Genomic DNA, 23,095 nt, shown 5'->3' with positions numbered 1-23,095 from the left:
TGGTGTCAGAGCCTCTTAAAAAAGTTTCTGGCACTAAAGCTGAGTCAGGAAGCCTCCCTTTAAGGCAGATGGGAGCTGGGAGCGCTAGTGCTTCTCCAGAACCCAGGTAGCTAGGTTTGGGTTCCAATTCCTAGAGCTGGAATTCCTATCTCAACTAAAGCCTGGGTTGGTGAATAAAATCCTCAGGCAAACAGCTTTTTTCATAAATTCATGCCCCAAACGTTAGGCACCAATTGAAGCACAATTAACAAAACCTCAGAAAGAGAAATTAGCTATCAACGTGAAGATCTCATTGCTTTGCTTTTCAGAGTCTGAAATGGCCATCCTGCCTCCTAGAATCTCAGAATGAGACTGCCTGAGAGATGTTTCCTCCTGTTTTAGAATCCTCCCTAGTTCTGGGATTAAATGAATGCACCACCAGGCTTCTATGGCAAATTATTGTGGCTACTGAGATTAGAGGTATGTGTCATTGTGGCTCTGGTCTGTAAAATGGGCTAGTGTGGCTGTTTTACTTTCCTGATCCCCAGGCAAGCTTTATTTAATAAAATACCAATGAAATGACACTATACAAAGCACAACCATCACCCAGGTTCATCATACTGGTACCAACTGGTTTGGGAGTGATGCTGAAGTCTACTTATATAATTGCATCAGTCCCAGCTACCCTGAATTTGAGTCTTGTTACTTTTTTGGTTTGGGTATTGTTTGGGAGAGTTTTGTTCTGTTTTAATACTTTTTTCTGTCTCAATCAGATTTTGCAGAAATTAAATTAACCAAAAATGCTTTTTGTTTTTATTCTATGTCTCTATTATGTTGTTATTTTTTTTTTACTATTGTCTTGTCCAAATTGGGATATGACCATCCTAATCTTATGAGAATTTTCTGTGCTACTTAACTGTTTTTCACATTTGCCATATTTTGATTATAGAACTATTAATGGACAATAATCACCTATTGTCGAAAGCAAAGACCTGTATTTTGAGATCTGCATTATTTACCTCTATCCACTCTGCAGGGTCTAGGAAATCAACCTCGCATCTTATCTCCTAGTAGAGACCTACAGGCACCACGCTCCAGGAATCAATTAGCGTTTTCCTTTGTTAGTGAACAATCACAGACCCTCAGTATTTACTTATCAGCTAGGGATGTCTCTGGACCTGAATTCCAGCACACCTGAGTTTCCTGAAACCCTTCCCTTCCCTGCTTTGTCCGTTTGCTATATAACAGCCTCTGAGAGGAAATAAATGGGACAACTTGATCAGAAATCCTGTCTTGCCATCATTTCTCGTGTCTCTTGTCTCCTTCATTCCTCTCCCCTAAGTTTTTCAGGGATCCCAGTTCGAATCCCGCGGGTTGTGATAACCTATGACATTTGAGACAATAGAGCCTTTCATTTACCATCAATGTCTTCCCTGGTGTCTTTTAGGAAGTTCCTTGGGATTCAATACCCAGTTCAACATTGCACATTTTTGTTTTGCACATCAAGTCACATCTACTTTGCTACTTTGTGTTTATTCATCCCCAAATTCTTTCAGTTACAATGATTAAAAGCTCGTTTTATAAATCATTAATGACTAATTCCATAAACAACTAATTTACATTTTCTACAGTATTGACAGACAAGAGAAACAGTAGTTTGGCATATCAAAATCATATTATAACCTAGATTTTAGTGCTTTTCTATGACAAATAACTAGATGTAAAGGGGAGTTGGAGACCATCTAAGAAACTTTAGAATACTGTATTGGCTAATCATTTATAGGCCCTGCTTTTAAGCATGGAAAACTTATTTTTGAAGCCTAATTTTGGGACTCTTGATTTTATTTAAAAAAAAAACAACATCAATTTTTGTCTACTTTTTTCATTGTATTAAGAACAGAATAAACGAAAGAAAACAGATGGTAGAGGGAGCTAAAGAAGAATAAAAGAAAACCCAACCAGAAAGTAAAAATACCAAAGGATCTACAAAGCCAAGGACAGATCTATTTAAGAGTTGTGGTATGTGTGCCTGAACAGGGCAGGGAGCTGATGGCTAGGATTGGTCTTATTGGGTGCTTGTCAAATTTAGGCTCTATGGCACAGTAGGAGGTTGTAACCCTGTTTCCTGATGATTATATTTCCAAGGCTTGTTCCAGGTATTTGCAGAGCTAGCATTCCTGGCATTGAAACAAAGGTGGCCCTGAGAAGACAGACACAGAATTTACAGTTAAGTTTTCTGATGTAAATGCTGTAGAAACAAGAAGCTCATATACTAGGAGTCTAGAAGCAGACTAAAATTAGCCAAACCTAGGGAACACTCAGATCTTGGTCAGGTACACTTTACATTCTTGTGGCCTGTTCACCAATTGCCGGTTCTTACATTCACAGGATTTAGGTCTACTGGATATTTGCCTGTCTTAAACTGGGACTTATTATGTTTACTTATTCATGTTTTAAAAATACGTTCAAATTATGTAGCATTTGACTGAGACCTCTAAAGATCTATAATTTCATAAGTTCAATATAAAATACATTCAAAAATACAAATTTATTTAATAAATTGATTTTAGCTGAATACCCACTTTGGAAATTGACTTTGTTCATTTCTTCCTTAAAGTTCTTTAAACATTCTATTCCCGCAGGGAATTCTTTAGTTTGTCCCCTTAAATGCTTAGGTGATAAAATACTTCTTCGGGTAGTAAAGAACGGCATTTGGATGCCAAAGATAGTAACTTATTAACACTGAACAGAGAATGGGAAATTTTAAATTAATGTCATACTGCTGATGGATTCTCAAAGTGTCCAATTAAAGCACAGCAAATGCCAAAGCTTTACGCACTGTGCCTCGTCTTGTACGGACAGCAGAGATACCTGGCTTTGTGATAGCAAATTGTGATAAAGGTAGTGATGATGGTGAACAAGAATCAAAAAATGTATTCCAGGCCCTGTGAGATACTCAGGGGTAAACGGTTTGCCATACAAGGTAGATGGCGTGAGTTCTGTAAAATGTCCTGCAGAGATGAGGAGAGAGCAGGAGACACAAACAAACTCACCTGTATAAGTTTATTAAGAAGATCTGTACACGCCTCGTGGTCCTGATTTCCTTGCTCATGTTCTCCCTCCTTCTGCTCCTCATTTGGACCTTAAGAGCTCAGACTGTTAATCCAAATTGGGTCTCTGTCTCTCTCTCGATCCATCGCCAGATGAAAGTTCCTGTGCCATTCTCCTTGGCCTCTCGTCAGCTCTCATTGTCCACCACATTCAGAGAGTCCGGTTTTATCCCATGTTTTTTTCAGTAGCAGTCCAGCTGGCCTTGGTGAGCTCCCAATAGATCGGCCCCCCTGTCTCAGTGGTTGGGTGCACCCCTCATGGTCCTGACTTCCTTGTTCATGTTCTCTCTCCTTCTGCTCCTCATTATAACCTTGGGAGCTCAGTCCGGTGCTCCAGTGTGGGTCTCTGTCTCTATCTCCATCCATCGCTAGATGAAGGTTCTCACTCAGAATCATATTTTCTATTTCCATCCATTTGCATGCAAAATTCGAGAAGTCATTGTTTTTTACCGCAGAGTAGTACTCTAATGTATATATATTCCACACTTTCTTCATCCATTCTTCTATTGAAGGGCATCTAGGTTGCTGACAGTGGAACTGATCTATTGGGAGCTCTCCAAGGCCAGCTGGACTGGGACTGAATAAGCATGGGTTGAAACTGGACTCTCTGAACAAGACGGACAATGAAGGCTGATGAGAAGCCAAGGACAATGGCACTAGGTTTCGATCCTAATACATGAACTGGATTTGTGGGAGCGTTGCCTGTTTGGATGCTCACCTTCCTGGACCTAGATAGAAGTGGGAGGACCTTGGTCTTCCTGTAGAGCAGGGAATTTGGACTGCTCTTCAGTATCGAGAGGGAGGGGGAGTGGACTAGGGGGAGGAGAAGTGGAGTGGGGATAGGGGGAGGGGAGCGGGGGAAGGGGCAATATGTGGGAGGAGGGGGAGGGAAATGGGAAACGGGGAGCAGTTGGAAATTTTAATTAAAAAAGAATAAAAAAATAATAAAATAATAAAATAAAAAAAAAAAAAAGAAGATCTGTACAGACGAGCTCAGGGGAAACCGTAACAGAAGGGTGGAAGAGAGCGTGGGAATGTCGCCTTTAGCTTTTAAAGGTTTTCCAGCACATGGGCATGAGGGGAAAGACATGCCTACAGGAGATGACAGGCTTCTATGTCAGAAGCTAGTGATGCAGATGGCGGGCGACTCTCGCATGTGCACCTGGGATACATGTGCTGCCTCAGAACCCGGAAGTGCAGCCTTACAGGTGGCTAAAGGAATTACATTCTGTCCCTGGAGGTCAAGACAAAATAAGAGAGAACTTGGTCTAGTAAGGTGAGCATCCAAACAGCCTAGGTTCCCACAAAGCCAGTACGTGCAGTAGGATCAAAACCCAGTGCCATTGTTCTTGACTTCTCAGCAGCCCTCATTGTCAGCTATGTTCAGCGAGTCCGGTTTTATCCCATGCTTTTTTTAGACCAGTCCAGCTGGCCTTGGTGAGTTCCCGATAGAACATCCCCATTGTCTCAGTGTGTGGGTGCACCCCTCGGGTCTGGAGTTCCTTGCTCTTGCTCTCTCTCCTTCTGCTCCTCATTTGGTCCTTGGGATTTCAGTCAGGTGCTCCAATGTGGGTCTCTGTCTCTGTCTCCTTTCATTGTCCGATGAAGGTTAATATTCAGGAGGATGCCTATATGTTTTTCTTTGGGTTCACCTTCTTATTTAGCTTCTCTAGGATCACGAATTATAGGCTCAATGTCCTTTATTTATGGCTAGAAACCCATTATGAGTGAGTACATCCCATGTTCCTCTTTTTGGGTCTGGCTTACCTCACTCAGGATAGTGTTTTCTATTTCCGTCCATTTGTATGCAAAATTCAAGAAGTCATTGTTTTTTACTGCTGAGTAGTACTCTAATAAGTATATATTCCATACTTTCTGCATCCATTCTTCCATGGAAGGGCATCTAGGTTGTTTCCAGGTTCTGGCTATTACAAACAATGCTGCTATGAACATAGATGAGCATATACTTTTGTTGTATGATAGGGCATCTCTTGGGTATATTCCCAAGAGTAGTATTGCTGGGTCCTGGGGTAGGTTGATTCCAAATTTCCTGAGAAACCGCCACACTGCTTTCCATAGTGGTTGCACAAGTTTGCATTCCCACCAGCAATGGATGAGTGTACCCCTTTCTCCACAACCTCTCCAGCAAAGGCTATCATTGGTGTTTTTGATTTTAGCCATTCTGACAGGTGTAAGATGGTATCTCAAAGTTGTTTTGATTTGCATTTCCCTGATTGCTAAGGAGGTTGAGCATGACCTTAAGTGTCTTTTAGCCATTTGAACTTCTGTTGAGAATTCTCTGTTCAGTTCAGTGCTCCATTTTTTAATTGGGTTAGTTAGCATTTTCACGTCTAGTTTTTTGAGTTCTTTGTATATTTTGGAGATCAGACCTTTGTCTTTGTCTGTTGCGGGGTTGGTGAAGATCCTCTCTCAGTCAGTGGGTTGCCTTTTTGTCTTAGTGACAGTGTCCTTTGCTTTACAGAAGCTTCTCAGTTTCAGGAGGTCCCATTTATTCATTGTTGCCCTTAATGTCTGTGCTGCTGGGGTTATATATAGGAAGTGGTCTCCTGTGCCCATATGTTGTAGAGTACTTCCCACTTTCTCTTCTATCAGGTTCAGTGTGTTCAGACTGATATTGAGGTTTTTAATCCATTTGGACTTGAGTTTTGTACATGGTGATAGATATGGATCTATTTTCATTCTTCTACAGGTTGACAACCAGTTCTGCCAGCACCATTTGTTGAAGATCCTCTCTTTCCTACATTGTATACTTTTAGCTCCTTTATCAAAAATCAGGTGTTCATAGGTTTGTGGGTTAAAGTCCGGGTCTTCTATTCGATTCCATTGGTTGACTTCTCTGTTATTATGTCAATACCAAGCCATTTTCAATACTGTAGCTCTGTAATAGAGTTTGAAGTCAGGGATGGTAATGCCTCCAGATGATCCTTTATTTTATAAGACTGTTTTGGCTGTCTTGAGTTTTTTGTTTTTCCTTACCTTTCTAGACCTGGAAGGAGGTAGGAGATCCTTGGACTTCCCAAAGGCAGGGAACCCTGACTGCTCTTCAGCCTGCGGAGGGAGGGGGAGTTGATTCGGGGAGGGGCAGGGAAATGGGAGGCGTTGGCAGGGAGGAGGCAGAAATCTATAATAAATAAATAAATACATACAAACATAAATAAGAGAGAACCTACAACCAAAGTTATCCATTGATCTCTATAGTGTGCCATGGAACATGCATTCTCTGCCACTCACCCGCCAGTATTTCACATATGAAAACATGTACAAAAATAATAATAAGTAAAGCTTTCTGAAAGCATTCACATTCTATTGGATGGGACTTTGAAAGACATTGGTCTTTAAAAAAAGCAATTATAGAAAAATTAACTTCCAGTTTTTATTTAATATTGTAAAATAAAACATGAAGAGATAGATAAGAAAAATGGAACTGGAAACAACTTGAAAGCCTCTTGGGGTCTGCACATTTGATTCTGTTTTCTTTATGGCTTTTTTTTTTCGGATATAATTGTAATTGAATACCTTTGGTCTCCCTGCCCTTACTTCCTACTCTACTCAGCCAGCATTCTCATGTTAATTCCAAAAGCATCAGCTTTTTATACTCACATAATTATTGCAGTGGAATTCACTGGGACTTTTTGAGGGTCCAGTAGAAAAATATATTTCTCTTGGTTGGGTAGAGACTTAGCTTTCCAAGCTACCCATAGCATAAAAGCATTATCCAGCTTGTCTGGTCAGTCTCTCATAGGACACGTTCACTTACATACCAAAGAGACTGGCAGAATAATTTTTGAATGAAACACCGCATATTTCCTTCACAAAATGTCCACCCTTAGTGCTATCCATGAGAGTTTTCATATTATTCTTTTTCGTCATGAGTCACAGACATTTTTGTTTTCTTCTTTTGGATGCCTACCACTACTTGAACGTGCTTTTTGTTATTTTCTGATATTTGAGCTTCCTTACTTTTTCTAAAGCTCCCTTTTCAGCTGCCTTCCTAATGCTATAGGTAAATTTATAGTCTCCTCCTCCAGGCAGGGGCCAAGATTTACAGCTTGCCTGCCCTGGGATTTCTCTTTAAAATGCTGATGAAACCACCTGAGTGTGAAGTTGTTTTATTAATAAGACTAAGTATCCCGAGCCAACCCAGAATTCCATAGTATCTTAACAAGTGGTATCAATCTTCTGAAATAGAGTAAGAGTTGTTAAGTACAAAAAAAAACTGATAACATATGCAGTAACTAATCCTGTTAAACTGGAAGCTTTTCCCTTCTCTCTGGCCTGGATCCATGTTGCATTTAATTAGTAAAGTGCAGAATTTCCTTAGTCAAAGTGTATATTTGTAATGTCAGGGTAGTCCATGTCAGATCAAAGCAAACAATAGTAACTTGGGACTTGAGAATTTGTAAGAAAAGCCATGGTCCATGTCATGTCTCTAGATCGCTCTCTACATTCTTTATTCTACACAGAGTTTTATACCTCTGTTTAATTATAATGTCATTACATGGGAAAGGTGAGTGGAATCTTGCTATGATCGCTTTGACAGCCCCTGAGCCAGCGAAGCAGGTTGCTGTGGTTGAACTCCGGTGAAATTAATTGCTGAATGCGATTAGCTTTGGGTCACTTGGAATAAAAGCCAGGTCTTTATTTCATAATTGAAGGTGGACATTAATGAGAAAGGTTATTTTTGTACTGTGAATGGTGATTATGATTCCAAAAGCACAAAAGAAAAGTTTTTGTGATTTGTAACACTATGAAAATATATGAAGGAGATTCTTTTGTAGTATTAAGCTGCTTAAAAATCTATCTTCCCAGGCTCACAAGATGGCTCCGTGGGTAAAACACTTGCTGTGCAAGCCTGACAGCCTGAGTTACAGTCCTGGAATCATTATAAAGACAAAAGGAGAGAACCAGCTTCAAACGTACTCTGTGACATATATCTCTGTGCATAACACAATAGTGTTAATTCAAGAAAAACAGGGTGTTATGTGCCTTTAGTCCCAATAATAGAGAAGCAGTGACAGGTGAATCTCATTGAGTTTAAGGCCAGTCTGGAATACAATAGTGAGTTCTGAAATATCCAGGGTTATCTAATGAGATAGAGTCATTATAAAAATTCATCAGTGTCAATATCAATTTATAACTAGAGGTACTCAAAGTAACTCTGTGGATCATTCAAAACTTCCTCTCCACAGTCATTCTGAAACTGTTTGATAAAATGAAATGAAGACTTATTCTAATTATTAATATTTACATTTAAACATGAAATGATATCCCTCACTATTTACCAATTATTTTTGGTACCAGAAGCAAATGGGCAGGACTAGAAACAAACATATTTAAGAATCCACAAAGAAACAATATAAAAAAATTTTAAAAAGCTGTGTCTTGCCACTGTGTCCCACTTTTTATGTAGAAAGGTAAATGCCAGTATCTCAATCACACCAGGAATAAAAATGCGCATGGTGGGGCTGGAGTCCCCTGCAGTAGTAGAACATAGGTCAAACATGCACAAGTCGCTGGGCATGATTGGCTGGTATGAGGGTGGGAAAGGAAGGGAAATTCTCTCCAAATCACCTGATGGTAGAACTGTGAAGGTGGGAGAAGTCTTCATAAAGATTTGTACTGTTCAAACCTTACCAAGTAAGGTATTATATCCTTTACTGTTCTGTTGTTGCATTTGTTTACAGCATTAGAGTTTGGGGGAACTTCTATAGGGTAGACAAAGGGCAAAATCTCATTCAACATTTTGAGAAATATGCAACAAAAACATCGGGGAGTATGTTATAATTTATTTAAAAAAAATTCCACAAAGAGAAGTCATGCCATACAGCAGGGCTTATAAGGGTGGTTTATTGGAAGGGGAGAGAGAAGAGACTAAAAAGGAGATAAAGAAGGGGGCAGAGGGGCACGGAGACTAATCCCTGGGGGCAAGAGTGGTAGGAGGGAAGGAGGAAGGGAGGGAGGGAGGGAGTAAGGGAGAGGGAGAGACAGAAAGAGAGAGAAAGAGAAAGAGAAAGAGAAAGAGAAAGAGAAAGAGAAAGAGAAAGAGGGGACCAAGGCTCACCTTTTAAAGGGGAAAATACTGAATGTACACAGGAGGTACTCTCAGTGGTTGCAGCTGAGGAAATAGTCTGTCAGGACCCCAAGGACAGGCCAATGCAGATGCATGAATACTAACACATTCCTCCCTTTCTCTTATTATAAAAAGATGAGGTATTAGACAGCAGTAGCTGTTGAGGAAGAGATGAGGACACCTTATTCTCGAGAATGCTTCCTGCTGACCTGGAAGGGGGGGGCATCAATCGTCTTTGGAGGACCTGCGAAAGCTGGGGTGCTGGCCACATCCTGGGGTAGCTGGTTGTTTCACTTCACTGTAAAGACTCTGCGGACCAACAGATGACACTTGGACCTGCAACTCGACTCCTTGGAGTTCACAAGAACCATATACACAGAATTAAACAGGCTTTAAGTAAATTAAAAGAAAAGGAAAACTAGTGTGCCCTGAGAAAGAGGAATCTGGCTTCTTCATCTGATTTGCACCTTGCAGCAAACAGACAGAACATTTAGAGATGTAGAACAGACAGTAAAGACAGTGGAGAATGCTTTCTTTGTTTCCTGGCTGCCTGTTCTAAGAAATACCAAGGCCAGATTTGACTTGAAAGGAGTGGTCAGTGGGTCTCTAAAAGTGAGGGGGTGTATGACACAGTTCCCAAGGATGAGACTGAGGAAGAAGATCCAAAATGAATGTCCTGGCATCTAGAATCTAGGAAGGAACAGATTGATTGGGGAAAAGCTGTTCAGTACATCATCATGTAGGAACAGGGGCAAGGGCTCTGAGCAGGAAAGAGACACAGTTGCCTGGTACCAGGACTTTGAGAAAAGCCAGAAGCTGAGGAGAGCACTGTGTTTGAGAAATGAATCCTCACAAGCCAGGGGATGATAAGAGGTGGGTAGACCCAATTGCTAGTATTGAATGGAAGGCAAATCTGCCAGTGAACTAGAAAGCAGATTTGTTGCAGGTGAAAGAAAACAGATCAGAAAACAAGTATGGTGCAGGTGGAAGAGAGCAGATAAAGAAAAAAATCTAAGGGGTATGTGGACCAGATTTGACTGTAAAGGCAGAAGAGTTTAGAAGCTCTTACATCAGGCACTGAACTCAAAAGTCTGAGGATTTCCAAAAGGCATTCCAGTAGGGAGTGCGGAGGTATAGATGATGACACCATTCCCAGAGCCAGGCAAAGAAAAAAACCTAAATGTCTGCAATTCCTAGAATCCTAGGAATTCAGGCACAGGTTGTCATATATGTCATCACACAAATAACAGGGGCCAAGGACTCTGAGCGTGAGAGAGGTGTGGTTACCTGAGGTCAGAACTTGACACTGCCACAAGGCAAAAAAAAAAAAAAAATCACAGTTGAGTGATGAATTCTCACTCTGGGAAATAGCCAGAGATGGAGAAGAGGGGACTCTCCGATCATACAGTGTTGGATGGAGATGCCCTGTTAGTTGGAAAAGCAATTCTGTCATATGTGGACCAGGTTCCAGTGACCTGGCATAACTCAGACTGCTGGTGGGCAGAAGGAAGTGCCAGGAGAGCCTGTTGGGGCTTGTAGCACCAATGTTATAATTCATTTTAAAATGGCATGGGAGAGTCATGCCATACAACAGGACTCATATGGGAGTTTCTTGGAAGAAAAGAGAGAAGGGGATAAATAAGGGAGCAGAGAAGGGAGCACAGAGGGATGGCAGACACAAGTCCCTGTGGACAAGAGTGGTGGAAGACAAAGAGATTGAAAAAGTGAGACAGAGAGAGAGAAAAAAAAGAGATAGAAAGGAAAAGAAAAAGAGAGTGAGAAAGAACCGAGAGGTGGACAAGGCTTACCTTTTAAAAGAGAACATAGAGAATGCATAAGGAGGTGCTCTTAGTGACTGCAGCTGAGGACATATCCTGTCAGAACCGCAAGGGCAGGCTAATATAGAAGTCTGAATAGTAACAGAGTTGAATAAAGAAAATGAGCAGGGCAAAAAGAAAATAAAGTGGTGGAAAATAAGAAAATAGAAATTGTGAAAGAGGCAAAGAAAGGTTGAAATAGTGTCCTTAGTGACAAACTGAATATGCTTTTTTTTTAAAAAAAAAAAAAGTTGATATATTGAAACCACAAGGGTTTTAATTAGTTATTAAGTGATATTTTTCTAAACGTGTACATTCTGTGACTTAGACACCTTTGCCTCCTCAGATAGTTGTCATTACTTTATGGATACAACATTCAAATCCTTTCTTCTCACTTTCTGAGATACACAGAATACCACTATTACCAGTAGCCCCCTCTATGCAAAGCACACTAGAATTTGTTAGTCTTAGTTAACTGCAAATCTGTCATTTGGTCAGCTTTTCGTCATCTTTCTCTATCCTTTTCAGTTATTATTCTACTTCGTATTTCAATCACAACTTTTTATACTCCACGTCTAATGAGATCATGCAACCCTTTCTTCTCTCTGCCTGATTTATTGCATATTACATACTGATCCTTATATCTATCCATTACTTGAGTGATTGAATATTATTCTTTTCTGTGACCAAATATAATTTACTTATACATATATCACATTCTGATAAAAGAAGGAAATAAAAACTGCTCAGATAGTCCTGGGACTCTAAAGCAGCAGGTAGGACTAGAAATGTTCTAGTTCTAGTTTGTCTATTTTCCTCAAGATGATCATCTCTACCAATTGAGAATGAAGCACCTGAACACCTACTTGGGCCAGCTTGACTCAAAGCTAAAGCCCCTCATTGGATCTCACCCTAGGTTCTGCTGTCAGTTCCTTTACAAGTCTTAAACTAGCATACCCATGGCTCCATATTTTTTGGGTCTCCTCTTGCAGAGGAGGTCTATGCTCTTGTCTCTCTCTCTCTCTCTCTCTCTCTCTCTCTCTCTCTCTTTCTCTCTCTCCCTTTCTATCTCTCTCTCTCTCCTCTCTTTCTGTGTGTAGTGTCTTTCTATATTTCTGCCTCTCTACATTTTTCTCTGTTTCTGTCTCTCTTTCCTCTTGTTCTTCTCCTCCTTTTCTTTCAATCTCTCTCTCTTTTCTCTTTTTCTATCCTCCTCTCTGTCTTGAGCTCCAATTTATGAACCTATAATCAACTTTTCTCCAGAACTCACCTCAATATTTTATGAATTTTGCTCTTGGAATTTTCTAGCTAGAAGTCCAAAAGCTGCTGACTCAGGGAAGCTCGACTGGTGGTAGAGATTTCTAGTACCTTAGATTCTTAAGCTGAGAAAGGTTCTGTCATTCTCAAAGACATGTCAACAGCCACATACCAATCTATTCATCAGTTGTTGAACTCTACGATATGTCTATTCCTAGGATGACTTATGTAGCGTTTCAGCAACATGGGGTGCACAGATGGATGTGCTGCTGCATGTCTTTAGTCCTACTGTCCTACTATAACTAGGAAAAATATGACTCCCTATTTTAGAGTAATTTGTATTCTTAATGAAATCATTAAAAAAAATAGGTACCTCAGATCATCAGGTCTACAGCCAAAGCAGTACTTAAGACTATACAGTCTATCCTTATAACCAGTAATAAGCCAATTAACCTTAATGGTCTTCAAAAAAAGAAAAGAAAAGATGGATAACTGCCACTCTCCTAATGGTTAATTAAAATAATAAGTATATATTTACTTCCTAGTGAAATAAAGTGTGAGGTCTGACAGATTGGATAGTTTCTGGGTCCATGCAGTGGCTGCAGTATTCCTTCTCCATCAAAATGCAGTGAAAAAATAAGTTTGTCAGGAAAATCACTTTGGTGGGCTGGGACTGCATTTCTCTGGTAGAGTTTGTGCATACCTTTGTGGAGACCCTAAATTTAAACCCAGCACCAAAAGCAAATAACATCAAATCAAAAAAAGTCCAAGACCATGTTTTATACAATGTATAGTACCATAGGCTAGGACATAACCTTAGGTCAACAGAATAAGTTACTTAGTACTGTCTTGGATGAGGTTTCTGTAGTACATAAGTCATATTTCAATAAGTGTACAATTACTCCCCATCCTTATCTCAAGAGGTCCTCAGCTTTTTATTGGCAAAGGAAGATTCTACTAACTTCATCAGAGGTTCCATTAGCCCCTAAAAATGATTTGTCAAGAAGTTACTGGACATTATCTATCACATTTCAAGTACTAAGGATGGCTTGTTAGACTCCTTGACTCTTCGAAATTAATATTTTACCTGAGAAACAGGAGTTGAATCAAAAGTAAGGGGGTTTATTGTCAATGACCACCAGACAGACCTCTTTTAATGTTTGACAAGATACCAACATCACAATGAATGATGACTGGTATATTTAAGGTCAGAAGTTTAGAACACAAGTTTCCCAGCTTTCTTTCCATTCAGCCACCTCTATTTTGAGTTGCATGCAAAACAAGGATTTGAAGAAAAGGATGGAGAATTAGAGAAGACTATAGTTCATCTTCTTTGTATTACTACCATTCCATTGTTTTCTGATTTGAAATCCAGCTAATGTACAGTGGATTTTAAATAAATAGAACAATAATACATGAAATAACAATCACTTTTTGTTCTCCAGTAACCTTCTTATAAGACTGAGGTTACCAGGAACATACGTTTTGTCTATGTGTTGCTTTTATTGGTTAATGAATAAAGAACTGCTTTGAACCTATGGCAGGAAAGAACAGCACTCGTCAGGGAAAGGTAGACTGTATGCTGGGAGAAAGGGAAAAGCCATGGATCCTTCACCTGAGACAGACACTGGGAATATTACCCAGTAAGCTACTGCCATGTGGCAATACACAGATTAATAGAAATGGGTTAAATTAATATAAGAGTTAGCCAATAAGAAGCTAGAGCTAATGGGCCAAGCAGTGACTTAATTAAAAAAAAAATAACCGAGGTTATTTCAGTTTTTAAATCCTCATATGAGAGCAACAGAGTCTACCAACAAAAGATGGCATGAACAAGTTCCAATGGGATTTCATTTATCTTTGCTATTTCTCTAGATCTATCTTTAGAGCTATTGTATAAGTTCACATGCTTGCTCCTTATGCTCTGATTTTGCCTTTAAACATTTGAAAAGCTATTAGTTTCATGGGTGCTTGTCTTTCTAATGGAGTATATTAAACAGCTCCTTCCTTTCTCCTCAGTTCCCTCAAATTACAGGATTAACTTGTTGAATTAGAATTGCATCGTTTCCCTTTTGACTTAGGAAGTTTCTTCCTTGATTAAAATTGGTAAACAAAATGAATAAATTCATATTACAGTGGTGTTCTTAACTTTAATTCATTCTAGAACTGGCAAAAGCACATCACTGGTTTTGTAATATATTTGATAAACTTTAACTGTAAATGAAGTATGACTGGCATGAAGGTATAGCACAGAAATAATAGTTTATAGGAATGATTATTTTAAGGCTGCCTTGCCAAAAGTTCAATTCCAAATAATGACTGAATCACAACTTATTTCCTTGACAAAGAACTAACTGAATATTTCTTTTATCAAAGAAATGAAAAAAAAAAACCATTAATTAGGAACAAAGCCTACTGAACTGAAACTTCCGTGCGGGAAGCATAATGAGGTCTCAGTGGGAAAAGTATCTAATTCACATTTCCAGGAATTATATCTACTTGTATCTTTTTGGCTTCTTGAATGGAAGAAATCCTTTGAGTCTGAAAGGAGCAAAAGTGAAGCTTCTGTTTGTTTTTCCAACGCAGTTGTGTACCCATGATAACTGGAATTTGGTGGAAGTGTGGCTGTGGAGACAGTGTCACTGGAGATGTCCCCTAAACAGACCACACTTTAATTGTAGCTTGGCCAAGTAACTTAGATTCTCCATGTACCTTCTATATAAGTTTATTGATGGAACTGAAGTTACAGACTGTGCCTTTCTTAGGAAAGTAGTGGCCTGCTGGAACAAAATCAATAATTAATAATTATTGGTCTTTTATACCTGAAATCTTACACTTTTGAACAAAATACAGGTCAGAGATAGTTGATAAAGCCTGACTACAAATCTTTGAGGGATGTTTATTTCATTTTTAAATAAAACATTTCTGATTTTAAAAAAGCATTCATGCAATGTATTTTAATCATTGCTGTGCCCCTCTCTCAGCTCCTCCCAAATCCCTCACATCTCTATACATTGAACTCCATATTCTCTTTCTCCTTGTGTCTATATTTTTGACTTCCCTTCTTCTAGTAGTTAACAAATACCTATAATTTATTTGCTAGTGGTGGGGCTTCATACCTACATCCTTAACCTTTTCCGTGCAGGGCTTTTATCTGCCTTAGGTTCTGCATTCAGAACAGTTTGAGTTCACACATGCGACTAGAGAGTTGCACTGGAAAAAATACTGGTATTTTCTACTCTCTTTGGATCTTATAATCTTTTTGATCCCTCTTCCAAAATTATCTCAGCTTTAGAATGAAAGGAGTAAATTGGAAATTTTTTTTAGTGCTGAGACATTGCAGTCTGTTCTTCTCTGCACATTGAGCAGTCAAATGCCTCCATGCCAACTGCCATCCAAAAGAAGAAGTTTGTCTGATGGAGGTTGAAAGATCTATTAATCTGTAAGTATAGCAATAAGTGATTAAGAGTTATTTTAATACTATATTCATTTATTACAATAATAAATAGTAGAACCTCTCTTGGGGACTATTTACTATCTAGTCATAGGTTCTTAACTCTGTTGATAATGACAGGTAGATTTTGCATATCATGGATCAGGTCTCTATTCAAAAAGTGGTTGGTTACTCCTATTACATCTTTGTAACATCATACCAGGATAATCAGCTTACAGTATTTGCAGCTGAGTAAGATTGATGACTACTGTTTTTTCTTTAGTAGTACAGAAATCTCCCTTCATTACAGTGAAAGTTGTACAATGGAGTTGACTCTTCAGTCCAGCTCCATTGCCTTATGTTTTATGATTCAAATATGTGATGTCTTATAGTTGCTTACCATCAATTTCTGAAGGCTCACCAAGAATAAAGGCGATATCTTGTGACATTTGGGGTTGGTGAGTTATGAAACACCTCAGGCTAAAATCTCAAAAATTGTAGCCTGTTCCTACTGGGGTTTCTACATGATAGCATATGTGTCAAGCTGTGGCATTATCTCAGTTTATAAGATAAGTCTATTTAAACTCTTTCTATATGTGTCTACATTTTAGAGAGTGACTACAGTAGTAGGTTTTCATATGATTTTTTCAAAAGAAATTTAGTATTAGTTTTCCTTCATCATGCTTCCTCTTCTACATTGCCCATTCAGCCCCAGAGTCACTTAATCCTTCCTATTCCTTTATTTAACATTCCTTCTTCTTCATCACTATATTCTATCCCCCTTCCCATAAATAATCTCCTGTCTTAAGGTTTATATTGCTGCAAAGAGTCATCATGGTAATAGTAACTCTTATAAAGGAAAACATTTAATCGGGGTTGAATTAGTTTCAGAGGGTTAATCCATTATCATAATGATGGTAAGCAAAGCAGCATAAATGTAGACATGGTGCTGGAGGGTTGTTGAAAGTTTTGCATCTTGATCTCAGGTATGTTCTGGGTGTAGCTTGAACATGTATTAGAACTCAAAGTCCACCCCCATAGTGACATACCTCTTTCAACAAGGCAACTCTTCCAAATAGTGCCACTCTTTGTGCCAAACATTTTAACACATGAGTATTATGGTAAAAATAAAATGCTGTAAGTCCCTGAGTGGCAGCAGTGGACCGCGGGCACAAAACCACTGTGGGCCACAAAGGCAGCTGGAGCTGTGGTGGTAAAACGCTGCAGTTCTCCAAGTGGCCCATGGGCCACAAGGGCCACTGGGTTCCAGGCAGGGAGCTGCACAGTGATTGAGAGACAGAGACACAACATGCAGAGAAAGTGGGTATTTATTTAGTGGGTTATGGAAGGGAAAGTGAAAGGAGGTAAGGGTAGAAAGGGGGAGGGGCAGAGAGTGGCAGAGAGAGCGACAGAGAGAGAGAGACAGGGAAGCAGAGAGGGGGAAAGGAGGGAAGGGGAGAAGTGGGGAAAAGGGGGAGATATAGAAACTGCCCCTTCAGAAAAAAGCCAGAAAGGGAAGAAGCTCAGGCTGGAAGTGGAAGGAAGATCTGTTTGCCTCAGTGGATTGGGAGGGGGAGGGGTGGGCCTTGTCTCTTAAAGGGACACACCATTATATTCCCATCTCTTTTATTTTATAATAAAAAGGCAGGAGTTTAGACACAACAGGTTAAAGAAATTGGGATGGCTGATTCTCAAAACTGCTTTCTGCTTATTTGTGGGTGTCATCTTGTGTGTGTGGGAAACCTGAGAAAGATGGGTGCTGGTTACATCCCAGGGTAGCTGGTCTCTTTGCTCCTGTTCAGTGTTTGTGGTGTGGCAATGTCTGTTGTTTCTCTTTAAGGTATTGGCAGAACAGATGACAAAGTTAAGTTTAGGAAAAAAAAAAAAATAGAACCAGGAAATTGAGAAGGGTGTATCTGAACTGTTTTAAGTGGATCCTTCAATTTGGCTCCCTGGAACTCACATGAATTTTTTGGGTTTGTGAAAACATAAGTTTTAAACAGTAGCATATTTAAGTCTTTAAGACCATGAAAGGCAGCATGAGAGAGAAATTGGATAGCATGCACTTGTCCTTACACCTTTATAACTTGCAGGTACATGCCTTAATAACTTGTATTTGTATTTTGTTGAAATTTGTTTGGTAAGGTTGTCCTTTTAAACTGACAAAACCTCTCAGCAGTCAAACTACTTTAGAGAACTTTTAAAAGGATAAAATTTTACTCAAGTTATTGATTAAAAACAACAGAAAACTTTCTTGGTTGGTACCTAGAGCTACTACTCCTCAGGGTCCTGCATGGTTACTAAAGGTCGAATTTTTCTTTTGCTGTTTAGCTCAGGGCTTTCCAGGCTCCAGAAGATCCTGTAGGCTAAGAAATCTGTAGGAAGACAAGCCTATCTTTACCTGAGAAGCTACGCAGTTAGGCTGTCAATTCTAGCGATTCTGTCCACTGCCTGGTAATCTTCAACTTAGATGAAAGGCAGTTTTGCCCAGTCGTCAGTACTTGACAGTTGAAATGAATTGTGGACGGACATTGTTTTGTGCCCATTTGTCTTCTGTCTTACTTGGAGGAAATAGAGTGCTGATGCTAGGAGCCAACCTGTCTCTTTTTGTTAGAAAAAGTCTTTTAATAATTAAGCATTTAAATGCCATATCCCCCAGATCTCTGATCAGTTGGGGACTGTTTACCAGATGAGTTATAACTACAATACAGAATCTGCCTGGAGACCTGAGTTCAAGCTTGACTGTATTGGCTGTCAACTTAACAGGTAAAGTAGGGTTGGATTAAGATACTTAAAAGTACATATCAATTTAAAACATGAGACTTAATGCTTCATAGTGTGGAATGAGATGCAATGAACAGACCGTTATAACATTTAACAGTTAACATAGGTGCATTTAATTTACATGCATACACAGAGTGAACAGGAATTGGGTGAAGTGAATGCTCTTGGTGGGCCCTACCAAAGGCATGCTACTGTGCAAAACACACATGTAAACAGAGTCAGCACTGGGGAACCAGGCAGGGAATACCTCAGTAAAGATAGTGGGACTTGGTCACCTGACCTGGCCATCAGTTAAGATGGCAGCAAAGTCACCTGTACCTCAGTTAAAATGGTGGTAAGGTCACATGACCTCAGTCAAAATGGTGGCTGTCACGTGTAGTATGAAGACACCACTTTTTTTGAGGTGCAGGTGTTTTAAACATCATGACAACAGAGACCTAGAGGCATGATCTGCTCTATTGCCAAGCTTCCACACCACAAGCCACAGTGGGGAGCAAAGGCTGAAACTGAAAACAGCTGCATCACAGATCCAACTGATCTTGTCGGCTTGGTTGTTGTAGAAGGAACAGTTTGAGGAAAAGTGGAACTGGTGGGACTCTGGCCAGGTATTCACAAGCAGGGTCTGATAGTTTGAGAGCTTATACCATAGCTAAAAACATGAAAACCAGTAAAAACAGTGAATAATTATCACAGGGTGGATAGAAGAATGTCTTTTCTCTACAGGTGGGATGTTAAAGCCCGATTGGCTCTGGTCTGGGTGACTCAGAAGACAGAGGCTAGAGGCTCCTCCGAGCAGTCTCTCATGGTGGGGACCACTTACGAGTGGTCAAAAAGAAAAGAAAAGATAAGAAAAGAAAGGAAAAAGAAAAATCTGAGGGCCCCAGGACCCTAAATCTAATGCACCACACAGCCTGTGCAGTGCTAGTGTGAGAGGATTAACCCTGGGTAGTCCAATCACATTTTTAGCTCTGGGAAGCAACCAGAGATGAATGTCAGCAAAGGGTTTAACCACAGCCATGAAAGTTGTGGTTGGGGACTGGAAGGGGAAAACTTACCACCAAAGCTGCTGGTGTGCATAGAGGTCAGCATTTAGGAAGACAGAATGCAGAGTTGTTGCAAAGAAACCTATTCCTGAACCCAGGGTTCAACATGTCCTCAGCAGGCCCACCTGTGGGCAGGAGGGAATATTGAGAGAGCCTGGCCAAGTCATGAGCACTAAATGTTATACTAAAATTAAAACACTGCAGGTCCCTGAGTGGAGGCAGTAGACAGTGGGTCATAAGACCACAGCTGGACATGAAGGCAGCTGAACCCAGGTAAGGAGCCATACAGCAGGTGAGAGACAGAGATCTATTAGGCACACTATACTGAGTGAGGTTGCATAATTATTCAGTGGGTTATGGAAGGAAAGGGAAAAGAGAGAAGGAAAGAGCAGAGAGATGCAGACAGAAATAGAAAGAGAAACACAGACAGAGGAGGGAGAGTGAGGGGGGAGAAGGAGTAGTGGGGAGAAGGGAGAGAGACAGTAGCTCTCTCTTCAGAAGAATGACAGAAAGGAAGGAACTCAGGCTAGAAGTAGAAAGAAGATTGGCTTGCCTCAGTTGATGCAAGAAGGAGTGTGCAGGGGTTGTCTCTTAAAGGGATAGGACAGACCATTACGATGAGTCCATGGGATCCATACCTGTTCAAACCACCACATCTCTCCTATCCAAATTACCTCTTACTATTTTCTTAACCTCTATGGGTATTCCAAATGAATACACATATCTAAAGTTTTAAGGATAATGTCTGCATATGAGAAAAAGCATGAGAGAGTTCTCTTTCTGACTAGTAATGTTTTTATATACCTGTTAGACATTCTTATATTGTTTTGGTAAAAACACACATACATATCCACTGCTTATTTTAATCTAGGTATTTTGTCTCTTTAATGATGAGCTGTTAGAGTTCTACAAATACTAGATGATCACATTTTATCACATATCTAGGCTTTATTAGCAATAATTCTGATTCAGAAGAGATGTAGCCTGAAGAAGCATCAACCTTCTTACCTTGACAGCTACAAAACTATATAGGATGCATAGTGTAGAATATGGCACTAGATAGTGCCAGGCCCATATTTGATTCCTGCTGTCACCAGATGTGGGTAGCCTAAGTTGAATCTGAAAATTTTATTTCCTTTAAAATAATATGCATAATACAAACATTACGGGAGAAGTAGGCACACACATTTAATTCTTCTTCTCAGGTAAAAATGAAGATGTAAACCTCAGTACTCACATTCACACACCTGTAGTATCTTTAAGAGATACATATTTAGATTTGAGAATGCCATCTTATTACTGTGTTATTTAAAATATTCCAGCAAGATTGTACTCATGTCAAGGAGGCTTAACCAAGCTGAGTTGGGTTAAGAAGAAAGCAATTCTTCTAAGTGGTAGATGTTAAGCACTGGGTAGAAGTTGACCAAGATGATTTAGAGCAGGAGAGTGATCAAGACACACTATCATTTGTCTACCAGATCAGAGTGGAAGCCCAAAAATGTGAGCCTTTTCACATTTTGACCAAAGGTCAAAGAGTGGGAAATTTCCTCTCATTCCTTCAAGGTTAGTGAGCTTCTACCTCAAACAATGGTACCACCTAGATGTTGATCAGAGAGTTCTGCTCTCTCAAGGTTATTATCAACAGATATGGCTAATAGCCAGACCCTGTGCTCCAGGAATAGGGGAGTCTAAAGATCTAGCTAAGTTCTAGTTTCCTTTATGGAGATAATTTGGGATTCCACTCAGGCAGTGGTTTGCCTAGAGAATGTTTTGGTCTAGGGTATAAGCATAACTTGTTTTTTCCTAGTAACAGAATCTTTAACTATGAATGTAGCCCTCAACTTTCAATTGGTATGTTTATTTCCTTGTATCATGTTAATGTAATCTTCTGTCTTACTCCTACCTTTTGGAGCCAGGGGTACTTTAAGCAGTTAGAAATTAAATGCAGGTGAATTTTCACTCACTAGAATTCCCTCCAGATACTGTCTTGTATGTTTCTCTGTTTTATTATATTTATTTGGGTCTTAATATTGTTTATTATATTTCTAAATCCCCATGATTTTACCCTGGTGATAGGTATTTTTGTCATGACTGGTCCCAGACAGATCAGCCTTGTAGGAGGATTTATAAGGGTGTTTTCTTATAACTTCTTTTCCATCCACTGGAAAAGAATTGTTATGTATGTTGAGGCAATCAAGAAAAAGAAGAGGAAAAGAGCTAGTTGTCAGACCTGACTATGTGAGTTGGATCCCTGCAACATACAGAGTGGAAAGAATGAACAAACTCTTGTGAACTTTTTTCTGACATCAACAAATGTCTTGTGGTGTGTGTTCCCCTTTCCATACAATATAAATAAATAAAGGAATTTAAAATTACAAATAGAGTTAAATTTGCAGGTACTGGTCACTTATAATAGAATTTCCCAGTAATTGAGCAATAAACTCAGAATAATTTTTGAAGGATGTGTCAATGGGTAATGCAAGGGTAAGGTTGTAACTATGCTTGGAAAATAATCTAGAGTAACCCAATTTTTACTGCTTTCTATTTCATTGAAATGACACCATATGTGTCTGAAATTCCTCTGTAGTCAGCAAAAAGAGGAGCAATCAGCAATTTCTCTAGTTGAAATCTGGGGAATCTGTGGTGCCTATAAATTGTTTCCACCCACTATGCAACACCTAATGTCAGTAGTGTGTCTTATGTGGTCCGGTCCAATTATGAATTAATTTTTTATGGAACTGATGAAAGAAATAAAACTTTTATAGTCGGGATAGTAAGGTGTCTTTGTGAACTGTCTGTCTTTGTAGCATCTTTCAAATAAGTTCATTGTAAAATGTAGAGTAGATAATAATGATGTGGGTGGGTCTTCTTTCTATGTGTTTCTTTCATTGGTTAATTAATAAAGAAACTGCTTGGCCTGATAGGTCAGAACATAGGTGGGTGGAGTAGACAGAACAGAATGCTGGGAAGAAGGGAAGTGAGCCAGACACTATGCCTCTCCTCTCTGAGACAGACGTAGGTTAGGATCTTTCCCAGTAAGCCACCACCTCATGGTGATACACACATTAATAGAAATGGGTTAATCAAGATGTGAGAGTTAGACAGAAAGAGGCTAGAGCTAATGGGCCAAGCAGTGTTTAAATGAATACAATTTGTGTGTTGTTATTTCGGGTGTAAAGCTAGCCGTGTGGGAGCCGGGCGGGACGAAAAGCAGGCCTGCCAGCAGCTCCTTCTACAAAATGAGAAAACATTACACAAAGTAAATATGAAAGGAGGTGAGAATCCAAGGTCTCATGGACCCTGAGAATCAGGAGAGTATGGTGGATCAGAGAAAAGGCATCCAGAACCTGGAATATTTGCACAGTCATTCCCCAACTTGTGATCTTTCAGAAAGTTCCAGAAGTAATTTATATGCTGACCTGTCTTACTTTCTCTCAGGAGAGTGTGAACCATGTATATGAGTACACACACACACACACACACACGTATGTGTTGTATACATATATATGGAGAGAGAGCCACCCATGGAAGTTAGAGACAATGCATCAAATATAGGTTCCTTCAGGCAGAATTATCTTTAA

Source organism: Chionomys nivalis, chromosome 1 (genome assembly GCF_950005125.1).
Source record: "Chionomys nivalis chromosome 1, mChiNiv1.1, whole genome shotgun sequence".
NCBI lineage: Eukaryota > Metazoa > Chordata > Mammalia > Rodentia > Cricetidae > Chionomys > Chionomys nivalis.
The sequence above is the reverse complement of the archived record's forward strand: the minus strand, read 5'-3'. Positions refer to the sequence as shown.